This window comes from Schistocerca piceifrons, chromosome 6 (genome assembly GCF_021461385.2).
Source record: "Schistocerca piceifrons isolate TAMUIC-IGC-003096 chromosome 6, iqSchPice1.1, whole genome shotgun sequence".
Taxonomy (NCBI): domain Eukaryota; kingdom Metazoa; phylum Arthropoda; class Insecta; order Orthoptera; family Acrididae; genus Schistocerca; species Schistocerca piceifrons.
Window position 1 is genome coordinate 416,914,407 of NC_060143.1, and position 21,021 is coordinate 416,935,427.

The window sequence follows — 21,021 nt, forward strand, 5'->3', positions numbered from 1 at the left end:
CGCCGCAGGCTGCCACAATACGTTGTTTCATATCCTCTGGGGCTGTAGGCACATCACGGTACACATTCTCCTTTAACGTACTACACAGAAAGAAGTCCAGAGGTGTGAGATCAGGAGAACGGGCTGGCCAATTTATGCGTCCTCCACGTCCTATGCAACGCCCGTCGAACATCCTTTACCGGCCGAAGTGGCCGTGCGGTTAAAGGCGCTGCAGTCTGGAACCGCAAGACCGCTACGGTCGCAGGTTCGAATCCTGCCTCGGGCATGGATGTTTGTGACGTCCTTAGGTTAGTTAGGTTTAACTAGTTCTAAGTTCTAGGGAACTAATGACCTCAGCAGTTGAGTCCCATAGTGCTCAGAGCCATCCGAACCATTTTTTTGAACATCCTTTCAAGGGTCAGCCTAGTGTTAATTGCGGAATGTGCAGATGCACCATCATGCTGATACCACATACATTGACGCGTTTCCAGTGGGACATTTTCGAGCAACGTTGGCAGATCATTCTGTAGAAACGCGATGTATGTTGCAGCTGTTTGGGCCCCTGCAATGAAGTGAGGACCGATGAGGCGGTCGCCAATGATTCCGCACCATGCATTTACAGTCCACGGTCGCTGCCGCTCTACCTGTCTGAGCCAGCGAGGATTGTCCACGGACCAGTAATGCATGTTCCGTATATTCACTGCTCGTGGTTTGTGAAACCCGCTTCATCGGTAAACAGGTAGAACTGCAACGCATTCTCTGTTAATGCCCATTGACAGAATTGCACTCGATGATTAAAGTCATCACCATGTAAGTGCCGATGTAGCGACACATGAAACGGGTGAAAGCGGTGACGATGCAGTATGCGCATGACACTACTTTGACTCAGTCCACCGGCTCTCGTAATGTCCCGTGTACTCATGTGTGGGTTCATGGCAACAGCAGCTAACACACCAACTGCACCCGCTCCTCCTGTGACGGGCCTGTTACGGACCCGTTTGCGTGCTACGACCATACTTATTGCATACAGTTGGCGGTAGATGTTTTGCAATGTGCGGCACGTTGGATGCTCTCTGTCCGGGTACCGTTCTGCATTCACCCTGCAGGCTTCATCTGCATTTCGTCGACACTCGCCATAGATGAGTATCATCTCCGCCTTTTCAGAGTTCGAATACACCATGGTCACAGTTCCTACAACACTACACTATCACAGACGTCTGGTAACACGGTGTACTACAGTTGGTCTGCGTGCGGAGACGAATGCAGAATAACAATAGCAGCAAGTGCTACACGCGGACACTGCGACGGCTAGACCAAACCACAACAGTGCACTACAGCCACACTCGTAAACACGGTCGTCATCGTAAACATGTTCCTGCAGATGCTGATCGCCGACCGTGGCCCGTGTTTGTTACAACACGCAACTGAACGTCGGAGGTTTCAAGCGTCAACTTTAGGTTACAATATCTCCGGCTGTAATTAACATTTTACAATGCAACAAACGGCACTGATTACGTATTTGTTTATGTGTTCCGATGTGCTAACAAAACTAACGTGGTTCCATTTAAAAAACCGTAGGTTTGTGTTAAAAAACATACTTCCGTGCATTTTTGTAGGGTTTGTGTTAAACAATTACACTAGCCCTTCTCCTCACGTTCGGTCTGTGGAATCGGTTCGTCAGTATTTGATGTGGTTTACGAAATATATCCAGCGGTAACGTTAGGTGACTCACCCTGTATACTATGCATTCAAAATATTTAAGTGTTTAGAGGAGATAAAAGGAAAAACTTTCTTTGATGACAAAAACGTCACATATGTACTGTTGCTCCGTTAATATTGCACCAAGTTTTAGACACTAGTGTTCAGTAATACTGTTGAAACTGCCATGTGATGAATATTGCATTAGTAATGTTGTATAAAATGTCGTCTGTTTACATTAATCTACAATTGAAATATGCTTGCTAATGGCTGTCTAACATGCCCAAAACAACGAGACTGCAGTCTCAGCCAAACGGCAACCTTCTTATTTGTAGTGTCTATCAGTCTCTCACGCACCAAACGCTTCATTTCCCATCACAAAATATCCATAGATCCCAAAATCATGTTCATCCCACGGAAGTTTGCATACAATCTTCGAACTTCACTAGCGTCAAAAATACCATGGACCCATATCTTTATATGCACGGTGAAGAAGAATTAAACCAACAAATTTTGTGAGATCGCATTATGGAACACGACAAGAAAAAAAGTCCAGTAAACATGGTTTCTAAGTTGCGTACCTTACGAGATGTGAACATGTGTTTACCTTTGCTACTGAGAAACACATCTTCCACAGAACAAGTGCACATTGCTCTTAAGGCGTGAAATTTAGACGGATCGTTTAGTGCCCATGTTTCCTTGTTTCATACGCATTAACTCCTCCCAAAATATGGAAACCAAAGAGCCAGCAATGGAAGAGATATGTTTCATAGTACAGAACATGAGCAAGTGCTCATATCACTTAAGGTATCCACTTTAGAGCTCATGTTTACTGGACTTTTTGTTGTTTTGGTCCATCTACCACCTCTGTAAGCATGTTGGTGGAGGTATATGTCCCTTCTTTCTTTAACTATCTGATATTCAAACACACATGTAACCAGAGCCCCTCGGCAATAAGGTTTGCTAACTAGGACGAAAATCACGCTGTCGCCGACTGTCCCGTAACTTAGACGTGTTTCAACAGTGCATAAGCGGAGTACACACATGACTGGAGGTCACTAAGGAAGTTGTTACCAGGCAAGGCATCTACGCCAAGCAAGTCGAGACGGTCACCTCTCAAAGGCGGTAGCACAGTGGTTCCCAACCTGCGCGTAATTACTCCCTCGGGGGAGGGGGATAAAATGAAATTTTGTAAGGGGTAATAACATAAGGGTTCGATTGTGTTCAGTTAAGAAACTAAATTATTTTTTAAGATACGAGGGTTGGAACTTTAATAGAGGCAACTATTTATTTACAGTTCGTACAAAATAGATACGTGTTTCAAAGTATTGCTGATTCTCAAAGTAGTCACCAGCACTGTATATAACCCGTTGCCAGCGATGTGGAAGTCGTAGGATGCTCTTAGCAGTGCCAGTTGTGTTGACTGTTCGAGCGACGCGGTCTGTTGCCCGACGAATTTGTAACAATTCAGAAGTGAATTCCTTGAAGTGTTTCCATCAGTTTAGAAATCGAGTCGAACTCACGAGGACGTAAGTCAGGAGACAGAGTGCAATAGGTGGTATAGCACTTAGCAGCCCCATCAATCTAACAAATCAGTAACAGCTTGCACTGTACGTGCTTCAGTATTGTCCTGCACAATAATGATCCTGCAGAAAGTGTAATCACTTCTGTCTCTAAGCTGGTCGTAGGTTGTGTTCCCAAAATGAACAGCATAGAGATAAAAGTGATGCCACATTCTGCAGGACCTGACAATCATTCTGCAGGACAATGTTCAGCACGTACAGTGCAAGCTGTTACTGATTTGTTTGACTGATAGGGCTCCTAAGTGCTATACCACCTACTGCACTCTCCTGACTTAAGCCCTCATAAGTTCAACTCGATTTCTAAACTGAAGGAAACACTTCACGGCATTCGCTTCAGAATTGCTACAAATTCGTCGAGCAACAGACAGCGCCGCTCGAACTGTCTACTCAACTGGCACTGCTAAGAATATCCTACGACTTCCACATCGCTGGTAACAGGTTATACACAATGCTGGTGACTACTCTGAGGGTCAGCAAAACTTTGAAACACGTATCTATTTTGTACGAAATGTAAATAAATAGTTGAAACTATTAAAGTTCCAACCCTCGTAATTTCTCTATCATTATTTCGCAAGAGTGTAATACTAATTAAATAACTTTCCTATAATTATATTTTTGCAAGTACCATTACTGACGAGCGACACAATGCGGTGGAAGGTCAGAGCTTGTGAAAGTAATAAATGAACATAATCTTCCTCACATAGACCACCCACTACACACAGTCTGTACCCTGTAATGTATCATGCGTCAGTGATATTAAAGTTGGGACATATACGTGTACGTACATCATATATGCTTAAATGTGAAAATGCCTTCTAAGAGTTGTAGGTGGTTAACGCGATAGACCAGAAATTCCTTCGTTTTCAACTCTGCAACAGTATACGAACTAATTGACAGTACAATACAAAAGTAACTACGTAGTGGCTACTACATTACTTTAGGACCTACAATGTATTATTATTATTACTGCCATTCGAAGAAAGAATTGTCAGCGAGAAGTATCGCAATTTATTTTTGTTCAGTGGAAGGAGAGCAACTATCAAGTTATTTACAAACAGTAGCCTAAGTATATGCATACATTTTAGCTTAGTTGATTTTAACTGAGGTTGTACAATGTGCATGAAGTATGTGTCACTGGGAACAGGAGCGCTATAGAGGACGTGTCTACCCTTAGTGTGGCTGCTTAGCTTTCTTCAGTCAGGAGGAGCTGCAGTAGGTAGCACTTGTGGTGCACTGAGAATTGTTTCACCATTCTGCAAAATGCTCTGCAGGTAAGCACTACCTGCACTCTCTTTGACTCTTTTTTAGTATTTTAATAAAAAACTCTCAAGATTTGAACGTAATTTATCTTTAGTCACGTAAAAATTGAAATTTTTCAAAGTTAATACGATTTCACTGTAACTGTTAGTTAGACGCCAATACCGATGATGATGCGAAGCAGGGGTTGGGGGTGCGGGTGATACTAACTAGTATCTGACTACATTTAGGACTATTTAATTAAAACGTCAATAACAACTCGCCAATAACTTTCGCAACATTCTGAATGCTCAAAACGCAATTTCACTTTCGTAAGTCGATGACCAAACGGAATCATTTGATGTTCGTCACCAAAAGATTCTGTTTAGTTATTATTTTCGTAGTTTTTAATGAATTTTTTGTACGTTATTCCTTTCAAACCGATAAAGACAGTTTTTAGCGAACACGGCAAGCTCATTTGTAAGGAGCTTACGATGACATGATTTGAAACATCTTCCACCATTTTCCATTAGTGAACGCTGTTTCTAGGTTGACAGATACTATGAACGTGTATGATCTTTCTTCAGTCTTGCTGACATTATCAACCGCAACGTCAGAACTGCCTCTCTGGTGTCTTTACCTTTTCTAACACCAAACTTATAGTCTTATAGCAGATCATCGATTATCTTTTCAATTATTCTGTATCTTATTATTGTCAGCAACTTCGATGCTTGAGCTCTTAAACTGATTCTCTGATAATTCTCGTACTTGCCGGCTCTTGCAGTCATGGGAGTTGAGTGGATGACGCCGAAACTGTGATGGTATATCGCCGGTCTCATACATTCTACAAACTAACGTAAATAATCTTTTCGTTGCCATGGCTTCTGTGCCTTCTGCCTTATTTGATTTTAAGTCTACCAATGATCTTCTAAATTCTGCTCCTCATACTGGATCCCCTATCTCCTCTATGTCCACTCATGCTATATCAACTCTGTTACCCATAGTTCCTTCTCATATACTTTCTTTGTACCTATGTTTTTCTTTCCAACTTCTGAGACTGCCCTTTTTAGTAAAGTTCATTCCTCTTCAACTTAACTGCCTACTGAGCTATTCGTTATCATGTTGTCTATGACCTCAGAGATCTTCAAGCATATCTTTTCATTCCTTAATATTTTCGTATCCCACTTCTTCGTGCATTGATTCTTCCTCACTACTTCTTTCTCAGTCTACCCTTCATCACTACTAAATTATGATCTGAGTCTGTATCTGCTCCTGGATAAGCCTAAAAATCCAGTGATTTCGCAAACTCTGCCTGACCATGATGTAATCTACATGGAATCCTCCCGTACCTCCCGGCCTTTTCCAAATATACATCCTCCTCGTGTGATCCTTGAACAGAGTATTCGTTATTACTAGCTGAAAATTACTGCGTAACTTAATTAGTCTTTCTCCTTTGTCTTTCCTACTACCAAGCCCATTACATCCCGCAACTCTTCCACTCCTTCGACTACGACCGCATTCGCATCCCATATGACTACTAGATTTTCATCTCCCTTTACGCTCTGAATTACCCGTTAACTATCCTAATTTGCAGTTATAAGCCAAAACATTATTAGCGCTGTCCCACCGCGACGTTGGATGCCGCCTGGTGGTGTTGCGGGCACGTGACGCGGTAACAAAGAGACGTAAGCGGAACCGACACGGACAGAGGATCACCCTAATGAAGATATGAAATGCAAACGGATAAATCCGTTAACGTAAGTGAGTTTGAAAAATGACCGATTGTTATTATACAGAGTCTAAATAAGTATGCCGGAAACGGCAAATATTCACTTGCTACAGTCGTGAGAAAGCATGGAAAGAGGTAGGACAGTGAAACTACCACCAGGCGCTAAATAGTTGGATGTCCACGATTCTTCACAGAAAGGAGGGTTCGGAGGTTTAGATTCTAAAGTAGGGCAGAAGGTGATCTGTGGGATCTCTACCGATCTGTGCACTCAGAAGTGTTACGGAGCACACCGTTCATCGTATATTGTAGAACATGGGTCTCCGCAGCCAATTACGTCTACGCGTTCACATGTTGAACCCAACGACTTCGACAATTACGATTGCATTGGGCACGGGACCATCGGTATTCGACCGTCGATAAATGAGAACGGGTCGCCGCTTTAGGCGAATCAAGTTTTTGCACCACTAGGTCGATGGTTGTCTGCACAAACGTTGTCATCGAAGTGAAAGACGGTTCGATACTCGCTACGTGCCGCGGTCACAGGCTGTCGGGAGCAGTATTGTGCTATAGGAGACATTCCCCTGTGCTTGCATGGGACCTATGGTAGTAATCGAAGATAAGCTGACAGCTACGAATCATCTGTATCCTTTCACGCCTGATGTCTTCCACACCGGGGATGTCACGATTTGGAAATACATTTTTCCGTGTCTCGGAGCCAGAATCGTGCTACATTAAGCTGGGGAGCGTTATAGTGATCTCACATTGGCGTCTCGACTACCAAATTTGGCTCATGTAAGAGCTATGGAAACCATCTAGGTCACTATCGGGCGCCATCACGGCATACGTAAATCAGCGGTCAGGTTTTTTACGCGATTTAAATGACCTGTGAGTAGACATCTCATGCCACATACCTCCACAAACCCACCAACAAACATTTGGGTACCTGATACGATGAAGCAGTGATGTATTTCGTTCCAAAGATGGGCAAACAAGCTATTAAGTAGATGGTCATTATATTTTTTCTCTTCAGTGTACTTTCTCTCTCTCTTCATCTTCGACTGGCGGCGTTTGCGTGTATACCTTCACTATCGTTGTCCACGTTGGATAGTTGTCGATTCTGATGAGAACAGCCCTTTCAGTGACCTGTTCACCCTATCTCCTAGCAGCATACTCGTCTGACCAGAAATCCTTGTCTTCTTTGCATTTCACTTTTCTAATCCCAACTGTATCCGAACTGACCCTTAGCATTTCCCATTTAAGATTTTCTAGCTTTCCTACGACGTTGAGGCTTCGAACATTCCACACTCCCTCTCGTAAATCGTCGTCCTTTCGTTCATTATTCAGTCTTTTTCTCATGGTCACCTTCCACTTGGCAGTCCCTTCCCGGTGATCCGAATGGACACTGTTTTGGAATATTCTGCCAATGGAAAGACTGTCATAACACATTTTCAGTTACAGCCCACATCTGCTGTGCATTCACATTTTGTATGTTTAATGCAGTGGTTTCTATTGCCTTCGGTATCCTCATACAGTGGTTCAACGCTTAATCTTCCGCCTTTCCCATCCCAAAGGCTATAGAGTGCCCAGAACGTCTGTCGCACCTTCGCCCTCTTTGCGAGTATATTGGGAGAATGAGGATGACTTCTTATCCCCAAAGTCTTCGGCCCCCATAGCTGATAAATTTAGTCAAAATTTAAGAGGTGGCGGGGCTCCAATTCGGGACCGACGGCGGTTTTATTAGTGAGCAAAAACGCCAAATCTAGACTACGGGTTACTGTCAATTTAAATTCCCACGATAGTTAATTTGTGTCCTAAAACTGGCCACCAGAATATAAATACACATAGGTAAAGGGAGCTACTTTTTGGGCTGTAGCATTTGTGCTGTTCTGCTGACAGTATTAAAGGATATAGACGAGTATTATCAGACACTTTGACAGCCTCAGATGTGTGTATGTTTCCAAGATGACGCGCTTTAATTTCAGCAAAATGTGAAAGTGACAACATCGACTCAATGAGGCAGCGAGATATCTCAGAGCATCGACTTCGTGTTATTACTTTGCAGAACAGTAATAAACTAATATTAATTAAAGTTATTCTTCGTTTACTTGTAAAGTTAGAAAAGATCTCAATCAGTATAGGAGCCTGGTGCCACGGACAACAAACGACAAAGTATGTCCACCAGAATTCTGGACATGGGAATCTAAATTACTATTGTGTTCTCGAATTATCGTTACTTCCAACTGATTTCACTGATGTTCCTGCGTGAATTACGTGTTTCCACGTCCCGCCGTATGAGGGTATGTCCAACACAGACAAAATAAAATTTATAATATAAATAAGTAAATAAAAAATGTAATAATCTTCTGTTTACAAGAGCCACCCCACACATTTTCCATTGGGTATGTGAATTAAAAGTATGATAATGTTTTTATCTATATGTTCAAGAGGGATGCAGTTACCGTCATAATGCACTTTGGTATAGCATACTGTATGAGATTAGCTTTGTTGTTATTTACAAAGTACATGTGTATTTACGGTGCATCATTTTGTGAGCTGATGTTTACTTGCTGTTATATGTTAATTCACCAACATCCTAGCCCATTAAAATGTACTATATGACATATTTTTCGGAAATTACGATGTTTTGTAATATATAAAATTCGCCAGTTTGGCTTTATATGATGTCAATAAATGGTTTCCTATGTTTTAAGCTGATTTCTTTACGGCAGTTATGATGTGTTTCAGATAAGATGTATTTGATGTATTTAGTTTGCACATTTGGAGTTTCACGATCTGTCTCACTAATGTACAGTGTTTACATGGAACCAAAGACAATAATGTACCTCTTGTTAAGTTGATACGGATATTGCTAGCACGTACTTTAGTTTTTATCTCATACATGGCGTTGTCTTTGACTGTATACGTCAATGTTTTGCTTGATTACATCGTTAAAAATTTTGTGACTATCCTGTGCTCAAAAGAGCAAATTACTCTTATTTATATATAACTTTTCAGCCGTTCGTGGCAGTAAGTAATACACTATTTAACGGTCTGTTACCTGTGAACAATGTATTCTATACTGATTTGATTTATTTGATTTTCGACCGAAACGAGTAGCGAAGCGCGTTGTGCAAAGTAAAGGACAGTTGAAGGTTCACCATTAATTTTAAATCAAAGTTACTTCCATCCCTAAGTTTTGCACACCAGTATAAAGTACATCCCAAACATGTGTTCAGAATATGATATAATAGTAGAAAAATGTTGTAAGCATACTACTCTTCATCTGTTTTCACACGAACGACGTCACGCACTACAATATGTTTACATCACAAGTAATACCGGACTTACGTTGTCGGTAACCTCAACCTACCCCATATTACTAGCCTCAAGGTTCCTGATATTACATTACCGCGAAATGCTGTAGAAACGTAACTGATAGGAAAAAATCGCCCAAGTTTTCTTAAAGAATTGGAAGTGGCCGTTTTCGTAGCCGTAGTATTAGTTACTTTCGGATTTTGTATCAACTGCCTATTGTCTTGTTATGAAATTGTCAAACGCTAGTCGTAAACTGAGATCAGAGTGCCGTAGCATTATTCCATAATTAACAGCTTGTTCACAGATGATGTACTATACTTGAATTCTGAAGTTTTTATTGGTAGTGGCCTTACCATGATCGAAAAGACGAGTAACGACACAACGTGTGACGTTTAGATGTTCGTTGCCTTTTGTTAATATAGGAAGTGCTGTGAAATGAAAGTCACATCACTGAATTCCATTGACCCCCTTTCAATAGCTCTTTTATTTTTCCAACACAAATTTCTAACGTGACCTTCGTCATACGGTTAATACGGAAAACCCATGTCAACTTGGTGGAAAGATACAGGGCGCGGCGCTTAAGTCCGCACAAATGAAACTTTTTTCAAAAAACAAATTTACTAAAACAAAATACAAATGTTAACGAAAATGCTTTTACGTATAAGTAGTGATATCTTTCAAGAGTAACATTACGCGATGTATTCCCCTTTAGCCGCAATGACCGCCTCGAATCTTGTCCTGAAGCCTAGCACGCCCTCTTTAAAACAGCGCTGTCCATATTCGCGAATGCTGCTTCGGTAGTTCTGCGTAGAGATGCGACATTAGGGTGCCTCGTCTTATTGGTAACTCTTTCGGCTACGCTCCAAACATAGTAGTAGAGGGGATTCAAATCCGGGTCTTTGATCAGAACATGTCAACGTTATCCGGGAGCTAGTTTTGGAATAAATAGCTCGTATGAGGTCCTCCTCCGCCATCCAACGCATTGTTGCTGGCTGAGATTCAATATTGACGCCAGTTTCCTCAGCGATTGTCCCGGATTCTGAGCCCTTTCAGTGGCGACCACACTTCATGACACACATTTCGTCGAACTGGGTTTCTTCGCCGGGTTAGCGGAACATCCCCATACTTCTCCGAATCATTATACTTGGCCACAATGTCGTAAAAAGTTGATCTCTGTTGCCAGACGAATCGAACTACTTCAGTGAGCGAACGCCGAGCGCACTTTCGATAATCGCGGCTCTTCGATTGTATTCCGCACTCGTCCGTAGCATCTTGGCCATTTTCCATTTTGAGGTTTATTAGAGGCTTAAGACATTCGAGAACGCCAATCGCGACCTGTGGTGGAACTACTATAAGACGGGAAATTCAAACTGAAATTTGTTCAGATTTAAGCGCCGCACCCCGTACATTTGTGAATAGAGCCTGCTTTTCGCATATCGCGAGGGAATTTGATAATATTTTGACTACAGCATCGGCGATCCTTTTCTCATAAAGCTGAAACCTACTTATTACGGAAAGGTGAAACACCTGGGGATTACCTAGCTGGTGGTATTTATTCAGAGGTTGTCAATAGGTGAAATTCCCAGAATGATAAAACTTGTTTGCCCGAATAGATGACTGAACTTCTAGGATTTAATTTATACATTGTCTCAACAAAATGTGAGAGAGTCAGTGCGAGTGAGATTATGTATTAGTATAAATGAGAGTGTCAATATGTAGTAATAACAGTTTTGTTTATTTCCCCAATAACATAAAATGTCTATCAGGTAAGCTTTAAATCTAATTTGAAATCATTTCTCCTGGACAATTCCTTCTATTTCATTGTCAAATCCTACTTAAAAACCGGTAGCCATTAAGAAATAAAGTAAAATAAAACTAAAAATTATAAATAAATAAATAAAACGTAGTGGGATGAAGAGGCGTAAAACTAATAACGTGTTCATTAATGTTAAGACTAATCATGTATACATATCCTGTAAACTGACCCGTTCCGCGTCATTTAGATAAAAGAATCGTTCAAATGACCTATGAAACATGTAGCTAACTCATGTACAAGTGAAATAAATTGAAACAGTCCTAACAACCCATGGAGTTGACAGAAAGATATACGAGTGTTTCAGTTTTGTGGAGGTAGAGTATTGTTCCACACCCGAGTATTTTAATTTCATTTGCCCTCGCTTGCTTTGATTTTGAAGCGGAAACCCTTCTTCAAACAACTTTTATCGCTTTAAATCGTTGTACTGATTTACATCAAACACAGAGGTAGTTTAGCGCGTCAGAAAATAGAAGAATCCGAGAACTTTCGTTATCTTCATTATGTAAACTTTAAAGTCTATACACGTCTTTCGGGTGTCTTACGTCTTTGTACATGGTGCGTAGCCGCCAATAGCAAATGCTCACACTCGTCGCGAATGAAGTCGGGTCTTGGACGTGTGTGCATTTCTGGTCTCTTAATCTCAGCGCTGACCAATAGCACTGGAATATTTGGGGTCAAAAATTGGCAAAAGTTATTAGAATGCAGAATGTTTACAAACTCGATCTTAATCTAACTCAAAAATACCCACGACCGGAGTAATCCTAATTTCAATTCGCAGAAACTATATCGTATCCACAAATTATCTACGTGCGTAGAAAAGCAGAAATCAGATGGAAACTGGAGGTAAACCGTTCGCAACCATAGATTGGAAACTAAATGTAGCTTCATTAATTGGGTGCTACGGAGTATGAACACAAGAAACGGATTAAATCTTGGAAACGGAAAATACTGAAAAAACATGAATGTAAGAGGACTCGGTTTTCGCATGAGAATAACAGGTCACATAATAATTTGTCATTAGTAAAATTTTCTGTTTGATGGCAACTACAGAGTTTCCTTCACATAAACTGCACGTGCCTCATATTAAATGACACGCAGGTAGCGAGTGGAAGGATATGAGTAACAGTGCATGTATTTCTCGGTTTCTTGACGAGGTGAGAAATTTTCACTTGGAAGAGAGAAGATAACTCACATCTTGGATCCCCATAAACTAAAATGCCTGCCCATTGCTGTCTTTCTGGCAGTTCTTTATTTTGATCTATTTTATTTTAATTTATAGTGTTAAAATATTTATTCGTAGGTCATCCTCTTCCATTATAATTAACATTCTCTCCTCATTCATGACTTTTCAGTTACAATAGTCAACTGAAACTCATTTCTTGGAAATCCATTTTTATTGTTTGCAAAAGAACTATATATAAAAAATATAGCGCGTTAAAAAGTGTATTGTTTATTTTGAGAGGTGACAAATTGGGTTCTAAAATGAATACCTTAACTGCTATGAACACTTGTTGGTCATCTTTACTGCAAAGCACATCTCGTCTGCATAGCAAATGCCCAGTGCTATCACTGTTTGCATTTCGAAACTCATTTTCTAAGGTCACGATTTTGTAGGTGACCTTTTATATGTCAAGCATGTTCAGTCAAAACATGTAGCTCATTTTGCTCAATCCCGTCACGTCTTTTCACTATCTCAATATTTGTAGTAGGCTATTAGGTACATAAGCCATACAAGTGTTTGAAATTGTTAAGTTTATTATCACTAAGCAGAAACGGTTCCGTATCATGTAGTTACGTTAAATGTATGATACGCAAATAAATGTAGTTAACAAGGATGAAGAGATAATTCTAATTACCTGTGTTTCATTTAAGGCCTAGAAAACGACGCTAAAAAGATAGTCATAGTTGGAACTCTTGAATACAGAGGTTGAGGTGGCTACTCTGCAGGACAGGGAAGTTAAGGTTGAACTAATCTTGCTTCTACCTTGTAGTAACCTGCAGGATAGTATGACTTGAGCTCTCTGAGTGAAACCAAAGTTGTTACAAAATTCATTTGAAGTGCAAGAATCACACTGACAGAATTTTCTACATCTGTGATAAAGTCATCGTGCCACAATGGAATTCAAAAATTACTCCCTTTGTGAGAAAAATACATCATGCATGCCTTGGAATAAAAATGGTGATGGTAACAAGTCCTTCTTAACTACACGTATGCTGCAAAACATGTGATGAAAGTGTGGGACGCTGACGCAAAAAGCAGCTGAATTGTCTCGATTCTGGTGTGCCTACGATTTGGAGGGGTGAAGAGATTATCCTACTGACTACCATCCCTGCATAATAGGTTTAATTCTCATTGTGAACTTAATATGTGTCTTCATGAGTATCTTTTAAATTAATTAAAATAAATATTGTAATTGGATTAATTCAATTAATATATCTGCCTCTACTCTTAGGTATTCGAAGAAAAAGAGCGTAAAATAATCAGACGTATCGTCTGCCGCAAGATCACTGCCTCTTGGAACAGGAATTCCGATTCCAACACCACCTGACAATCAGAGTGACTTTTCTGCGACAGATGATGAAATGCATGATATCAAGGCCCCTCAGATTCATGCAAACCAAAAGCGCTAACTCAAGGAGAACTGAAAGATTTGACACGAGATTAGTGCTTATCCAAATAGTCGGCCTAGTTACTAGGTCACGTATTCCTGCATATAGATTCTTAGCTCCGGGAACAACCCTCTATCGTTATCGTAGTCATGAAGAAGAATTTCGATAGAATTTAGAAAGGATGAAGAACCTTCTCTAGTGTACTCTCATGACACTAGCGGTCTCACTGAATCTTGGGTATAACGTATATCACTACTGAATGGCTGCTTCTCGTAGATTCATCAAGCAGAAGTTTGAAAAGTGTACTACTCTACATGTGTAATGTGACTGCTTCTGTTCCAGTAGGTCATTCAGTACAAATAAGTAAACCTTTAGTAATATGGAACATTTGTTGACTACTCTGATGTACGATCATTACACCTTGAAGATATGTGGGGAGAAGATATGTAGAGACTAAAAAGTACATTTTTTAGATTAATACACTGTATGCTTAATGTGTTAATTTTGTAAGTATGTAATTCCATACACAGGTACACATTAATACTACTTGTTACTGGTTGCAACCATACTGCTGTGCCTACAAGGTAGTTACGCGAAATATACAAGCTTCCTATGCATATGGGATGTTCAGGTAGTTAGGAACCACTATGTACAATGCATCTGGGACGCAAGACCTGTTCTGACGCCTTGTTCCCACACCATTAAGTCACAAGCTCTCGTGGATACTTAGAAAACTCTACTTCTACCGCTTCATAAAAAAATTGCTCTAATGACATCTTTTGTAAATGCGGTGATCAAAGTAAGTGGGAGTTTTACAAGCAAAGCACCCAGGAATAGTAAATGAAAAGTAATCACCATCATCATCATCAAACTTTCTTCTCAAATATCTCTTACAGTCTCCTCGTATCGCCGACCGACCCAAATATTCGCTCACAGTTTCTAACTTACAATATGTCGTGGCAGTCGCGAACACTACAAGCTACTATAGCGTTGAGCCAACTTTAACCATATGTTTGAAAGTTCGGCTGTTGTTTTCTAGTGTGTATGGCGTAGTATGTTGTGCGGATAAGTTGTCTCTGGGTGGCTATTAAGCGTTTCGTTCCTTCTGTAGCGACCTCACCGCATAAAGCAGTTTTAGTGTGATTTACGACAGTGAATTGCAGCCGTACTCGTAAGTCAGGCACGGGCTTGTTGATTACAGCTTCGAGCAACGTCAAGTAGCAAAGTATGTCGGGCCGATATGGACGCAACTATCGGGGAAACGGTGAGCTCAATGGGACTGCGAGTAACTCTTGCCGCAAACCGTCTTCAAAACCAGCGCACTGGAGCTAACCTAACATCTGTCAGTACGTGACCAGAAGAGATGCAGCCGCAAAACATATGCGCACTTCCGGGAACTAATAGGGGGGCAGTCAAGTAATACAAGTGCCTAGAGGTTCACAGGTCTCCCGGACGACGGTGCTGTGCTGCAAGGCCGGCCACGTGAAGCTTCCGACGGATAGTCACAATTTCTCTGGCAGGGCCACCGTTCGACCACTAGGGACTCGGAGACAGCCAGCAGCATGACGGACCAGGCCTTCCAGCAGCGGGGTCGACTCCTGCCAGGAGACAGATGGATCACATCCTGGCTGCTCAAGAGGACATCCACCCACCAGCACCCGACTTCCACCGTCCCGGGATGTGGAGCCGCGTGGCGCGAGAGCCACTTGTCTCCGGAGGCCTGCTCGAGGTCGTTATCGCACAGCGCGCCGCTGGGGTAGCTTGCCTCGCCGTCGCTGTCGCATCTGGGCCAGGGGCAACAGAGCAATCAAACCGCCGAGTGAGTGGAATTCGACGTGAGCGGGACGGCGGAATCCTGTTCCGCCTGTGGCAAAGGAAAATAAAATATTTACAGATAGCGGCAGTAACTTTCTGCAGCCGTGAGCTGCTCTGTGCTCCACCGCATATTGTCTGCTCCAGCTTCACGCTACCTCTGTTGGTTTCACTTCGAATGGCTCGTACCTCATTATCGCGTATCGTTCAATAGTGGTGAATATTTATCACCTTTTATTCTTTTGTTTTCAAGATTCTTTGTTTCCAACATTTCATCCATTATTCTGCGTGCTCTGCTGCAGTTTTTGCGTTTTGTATGATATATCTGTATCATTATGGAAGGCAACGTGAAACGTAAGTATATAAAGGAACTGACAATTTGCTTCTGAAATACATTAACGGATCACCACGACGGTGTTCTTGACATAACTATGATATGATTTTTTTGTCACTTTACGGTAGCCTTTCAGTTCTTATTCACTGTTAGTGAAGTGAGCCAAAACCCTTGTATAATGTGCACTCTCCAGTAACATAAACGCGGTCATATTTCAAAAGCCTGCCTTCTGCGGGCAATGCCGATTCCAGTGCCATGGACAGCCATGCTAGATTTCTCGGTCGATTAGCCACGACGCAAACAGCCCAATAGAGATGGTCCCACCGTTTCTCGATTGGGTTTCATTCCGTGGAGTTTCGTTGCCAGTGGAGCACTGCAAACTCATGCTGGTGCTCTTCGAACCACGAACGTACACTGCGAGCTGAGTGACGCGTTGCATTTTCTGGACGGTAGAAATCATCAGCACGAGGAAAAAAGTGTTCATAAGGGTAGATACTCTGACAAAACTCTACCATCTGGTGAGCAAGATGTATGAGACAGGCGAAATACCCTCACACTTCAAGAAGAATATAATAATTACAATCCCAAAGAAAGCATGTGTTGACAGATGTGAAAATTACCGAACTATCAGTTTAATAAGTCACGGCTGCAAAATAATAACGCGAATTCTTTACAGACGAATGGCAAAACTAGTAGAAGCCGACCTCTGGGAAGATCGGTTTGGATTCCGTAGAAATATTGGAACACGTGATGCAATACTGGCCCTACGACTTATCTTAGAACCTAGATTATGGAAAGGCAAACCTACGTTTCTAGCATTTGTAGACTTAGAGAAAGCTTTTGACAATGTTGACTGGAACAGTCTCTTTCAAATTGTAAAGGTGGCAGGGGTAAAATACAGGGAGCGAAGGGCTATTTACAATTTGTACAGAAACCAGATGGCAGTTATAAGAGTAGAGGGAGATGAAAGGGAAGCAGTGGTTGGGAAGGGAGTGAGACAGGGCTGTAGCCTCTCCCCGATGTTATTCAATCTGTATATTGAGCAAGCAATAAAGGAAAGAAAAGAAAAATTCGGAGTAGGAATTAAAATCCATGGAGAACAAATAAAAACTTTGAGGTTCGCCGATGACTTTGTAATTCTGTCAGAGACAGCAAAGGACTTAGAAGAGCAGTTGAACGGAATGGACAGTGCCTTGAAAGGGGGATATAAGACGAACATCAACAAAAGCAAAACGGGGATAATGGAATGTAGCCGACTTAAGTCGGGTGATGCTGAGGGAATTAGATTAGGAAATGAGACAGTTAAAGTAGTAAAGGAGTTTTGCTGTTTGTGGAGCAAAATTACTGATGATGGTTGAAGTAGAGAGGATATAAAGCGAGAGAAATTTGTTAACATCGAGTATAGGTTTAAGTGTCAGGAAGTCGTTTCTGAAAGTATTTGTATGGAGTGTAGCCATGTCTGGAAGTGAAACGTGGACGATAAATAGTTTAGACACGAAGAGAATAGAAGCTTTCGAAATGTGGTGCTACAGAAGAATGCTGAAGATTAGATGGGTAGATCACGTAACTAATGAGGAGGTATTGAATAGGATTGGGGAGAAGAGAAGTTTGTGGCACAACTTGATTAGAAGAAGGGATCGGTTGGTAGGACGTGGTCTGAGTCATCAAGGGATCACCAATTTAGTATTGGAGGGCAGCTTGGAGGGTAAAAGTCGTAGAGGGTGACCAAGAGATGAATACACTAAGCAGATTCAGAAGGATGTAGGTTGCAGTAGGGAGATGAAGAAGCTTGCACATGATAGAGTAGCATGGAGAGCTGCATCAAACCAATCTCAGGACTGAAGACAACAACAACAACAACAACAACAAGCGTAGATACAAAGCTTTGTTGATCCATTATGCCTTCCAGAGTAACGAGATCGTCCTGTGAATACCCTCCTGCCTGGGGCCTTTCGACGATTGTTGCTTGGTGTCTGCTTTCATACATTTCATATCCTAATCTCCAACGGTCGTCTGTCCGATGGAGTATAAAAAGTGATTAATCTGAAAAGGCTATCTATGGCGACTTATTGTACGTCCATTTGCGGTAATGGCGTGCAAATTGCATCTTTCGTCGCCGATGAACAGCAGTCGGGGGGGGTGGGGGGGGGGGGGGTCCATGACCCGAGAGCACGCTGCAGAGGTCCAGATGTTGCAATATAGCAACGTCCGCTGCATAGTCACTGAGTAGACGCTGTTGCTAGCCCATCGGTTCGTCTCAGCTGTCAGCTGCCCAACTGTTGCATGTCCATTCGCCGGTTCACATTTCCGAGCCGTTGTTTCCGCATGTCGTCTATGGCCCTTGGTGCATCACAGTTGCCTTGGCGACGGTTTTGGGCATCACCATTTGCCATACACGGTATACTTTATCCATGGCTGCACGCGGACAGTTTACAGACTTACATGTTCTGGTAATGGTTGCACCCTTCGCCCGAAAGGCAATGATCCTGCCCATTCGGACGTCAAATAAAGACAACGGCTGCAGTGATATGCGTGTCCCCCAAAACGCTTTATGTATCCTCCACTGCTAGTGCTGCCAATTGCCGTCTCTGACTGGTTATTGTACGTTGACGTCGAACATAGATGGTCGTTACATTAATTGGACTGTAAGGTGTAGAATTTACGCACTAGGAAACCTCACAAAAGCTAGAATTTTAATTTTAAATCCTCCAAAGGTCTTCTCAATTTTTATTCTAATACTGGAACCTCTATCTTTTACTACACAATTGAGGGTGAATGTTGTCTTGATTGATGATCTCCATTGCCTTGCAACTGCATTGATTAAGAGCTACAGTCGAGGGACGTTCAATACGTAATGCAAGCCGCATTCTTATCGACAGTTTCTGTTCAACACATGCGGAATTTGCTGTAGGATACCGTGGAATGCTCCCCCTTCAGCCCCTACACTTTTATGAAGTTCCGATTGGTGGCGGCGCTTTACGTACCTTTCAAAGTGGCGTCTGTAACAGAGATGATTTCCCAATACAATGCTGTCATTGAGTTTCTTTTAGCCGAAAACCAGAGCATCGCAGACATTCATAGGCGTTTTTATAATGTTTATAGAGACCTGCCGGTGAACAGAAGCACGGTGAGTCGTTGGGCGAGGCGACTGTGAAGGTCGCGAAAACCTAATACAAGCCCCAAACTCAAGATCCAAATTTCATACATTTGCTGCTTGCTGGCCCGCCGCACAACAGCTGTGTCTCCTGCGATGCTGAAATATGCGGACACTCTCATTCGAGGTGATTGACGTATCACAATCAAACATCTCGCTGCTCAACTGTATGTCTCTGTTGCCAGACTTGGGGTACTCAAGGTGTGTGCCCGCTAGGTTTCCCGTTGCCCAGCGGAAGACCATAAAGAGTAACGAAGAACCATCTGCACGGATACGCTTGCGACTTACGAGGCTGAGTGTGACAGTATTTCGAACATCGTCACAGGCGATGAAACATAGGCTAATCACTTCGAAAAAAAAAAAAAATGACAAAACATGGAGTGGCCCCGCGTCACTTCTCTGAATAAAAAGTTCAAAGCTGCACCATAGTGATGCGACGGTCTTCTGGGACTCTGAAGGGGCTATTTTGCTTGATGTCCTCCCTCCTGGTTTAACCATCAACTCTGTATTCTGCTATCGTCAGGTAACAGGCATGTTTGTCACCTTAAAAATGCAGCTGATTTCCTAACTCAAGTTTGCGCACCCGATAGGAGTTCATTAAAGTTCATTGGACTGTTCTTCGACATCCAACTTACAGCCCGGATTCGCACCTTGGTGTCTGCGCAATGGAGAAAGCACTCCGCGGGAGGCAGTGCGCGGATGAAGGGGAGGTTACTGATGCAGCAAGACGTTGGCTTCGACATAACCAGTAGAGCGGTACCATTCGGCCATACGGCCCTCCCAGTAAGTTGGAGGATGTAACGCCGCTTCCTTTGGACGCAAAGACGAAAATACAAAAATAGTACCCAAAACCCAATACAAGCCCCAAATCCAAGATCTAAATTTCATAAAAAAAAGAAAGTAAAGTAACATTGTGATAGAATAACTTGAATAGTAGCAAATATACTGAAGAGAAACAATGTAAAAAGAAATCCAGTATAAAGGAACTTAGTATTTTTGCAAAAGAACGTAAAATAGAATCCCCTTTGTATCAAGTTAAAGTAGATCGCATAGTAGTGTACTTATAGATCACGGAGCAGAACAAGTGACCCCAAAGAATACTCCTTATGAGTACTCTTTGAGGACACCGCGTAATACAGAAGATAAAGTTATATATTGTTAATGTGCTTCTAGCGCTCGCTTGATCGTGTCGTAACTTAACGTGTGCTCTCGTACGTAGGCTATACGATCCTGTTTTTACATTTTGGAGATTTGCGATTTGCTAGAAATCATTAAGCTTGAAACAGGTAGATCAGCAACTTTGAGTATATCATTACACAAAGTAAAGACAGGGAAAAAAACCAAAATTTTTCTTAAATTGATTATTGTCAATGGAGGACTGAACTTTGTCCCAAAGTAATTTAACGAAAAAGGAAATGAATACTAGTATCTAATTGTGGGAAAATACTTAGATTTCGTTAAAGCAACTAATGAAATCTGGATCTTATTGCAAACTCTTTGACTCACATTTACGTAACTAATTCCACCCAGCTTAGGGAAAGGTTACTTCTTTACGACAATGGCAGGATGTGCTTAGACTATAATAAACCAACATAACGTGAATGTGACGTGTTTGACAATTATTTCAAACCAAATAATATTACGTGCTTACGAAACATTTGATCACTGCAACGATACACATTCATAACAGAGCGCTGCTTATGTATATCTATTCTTTGTCGCTCTAAAAAAGTTATCGTACCGATTCATACTATT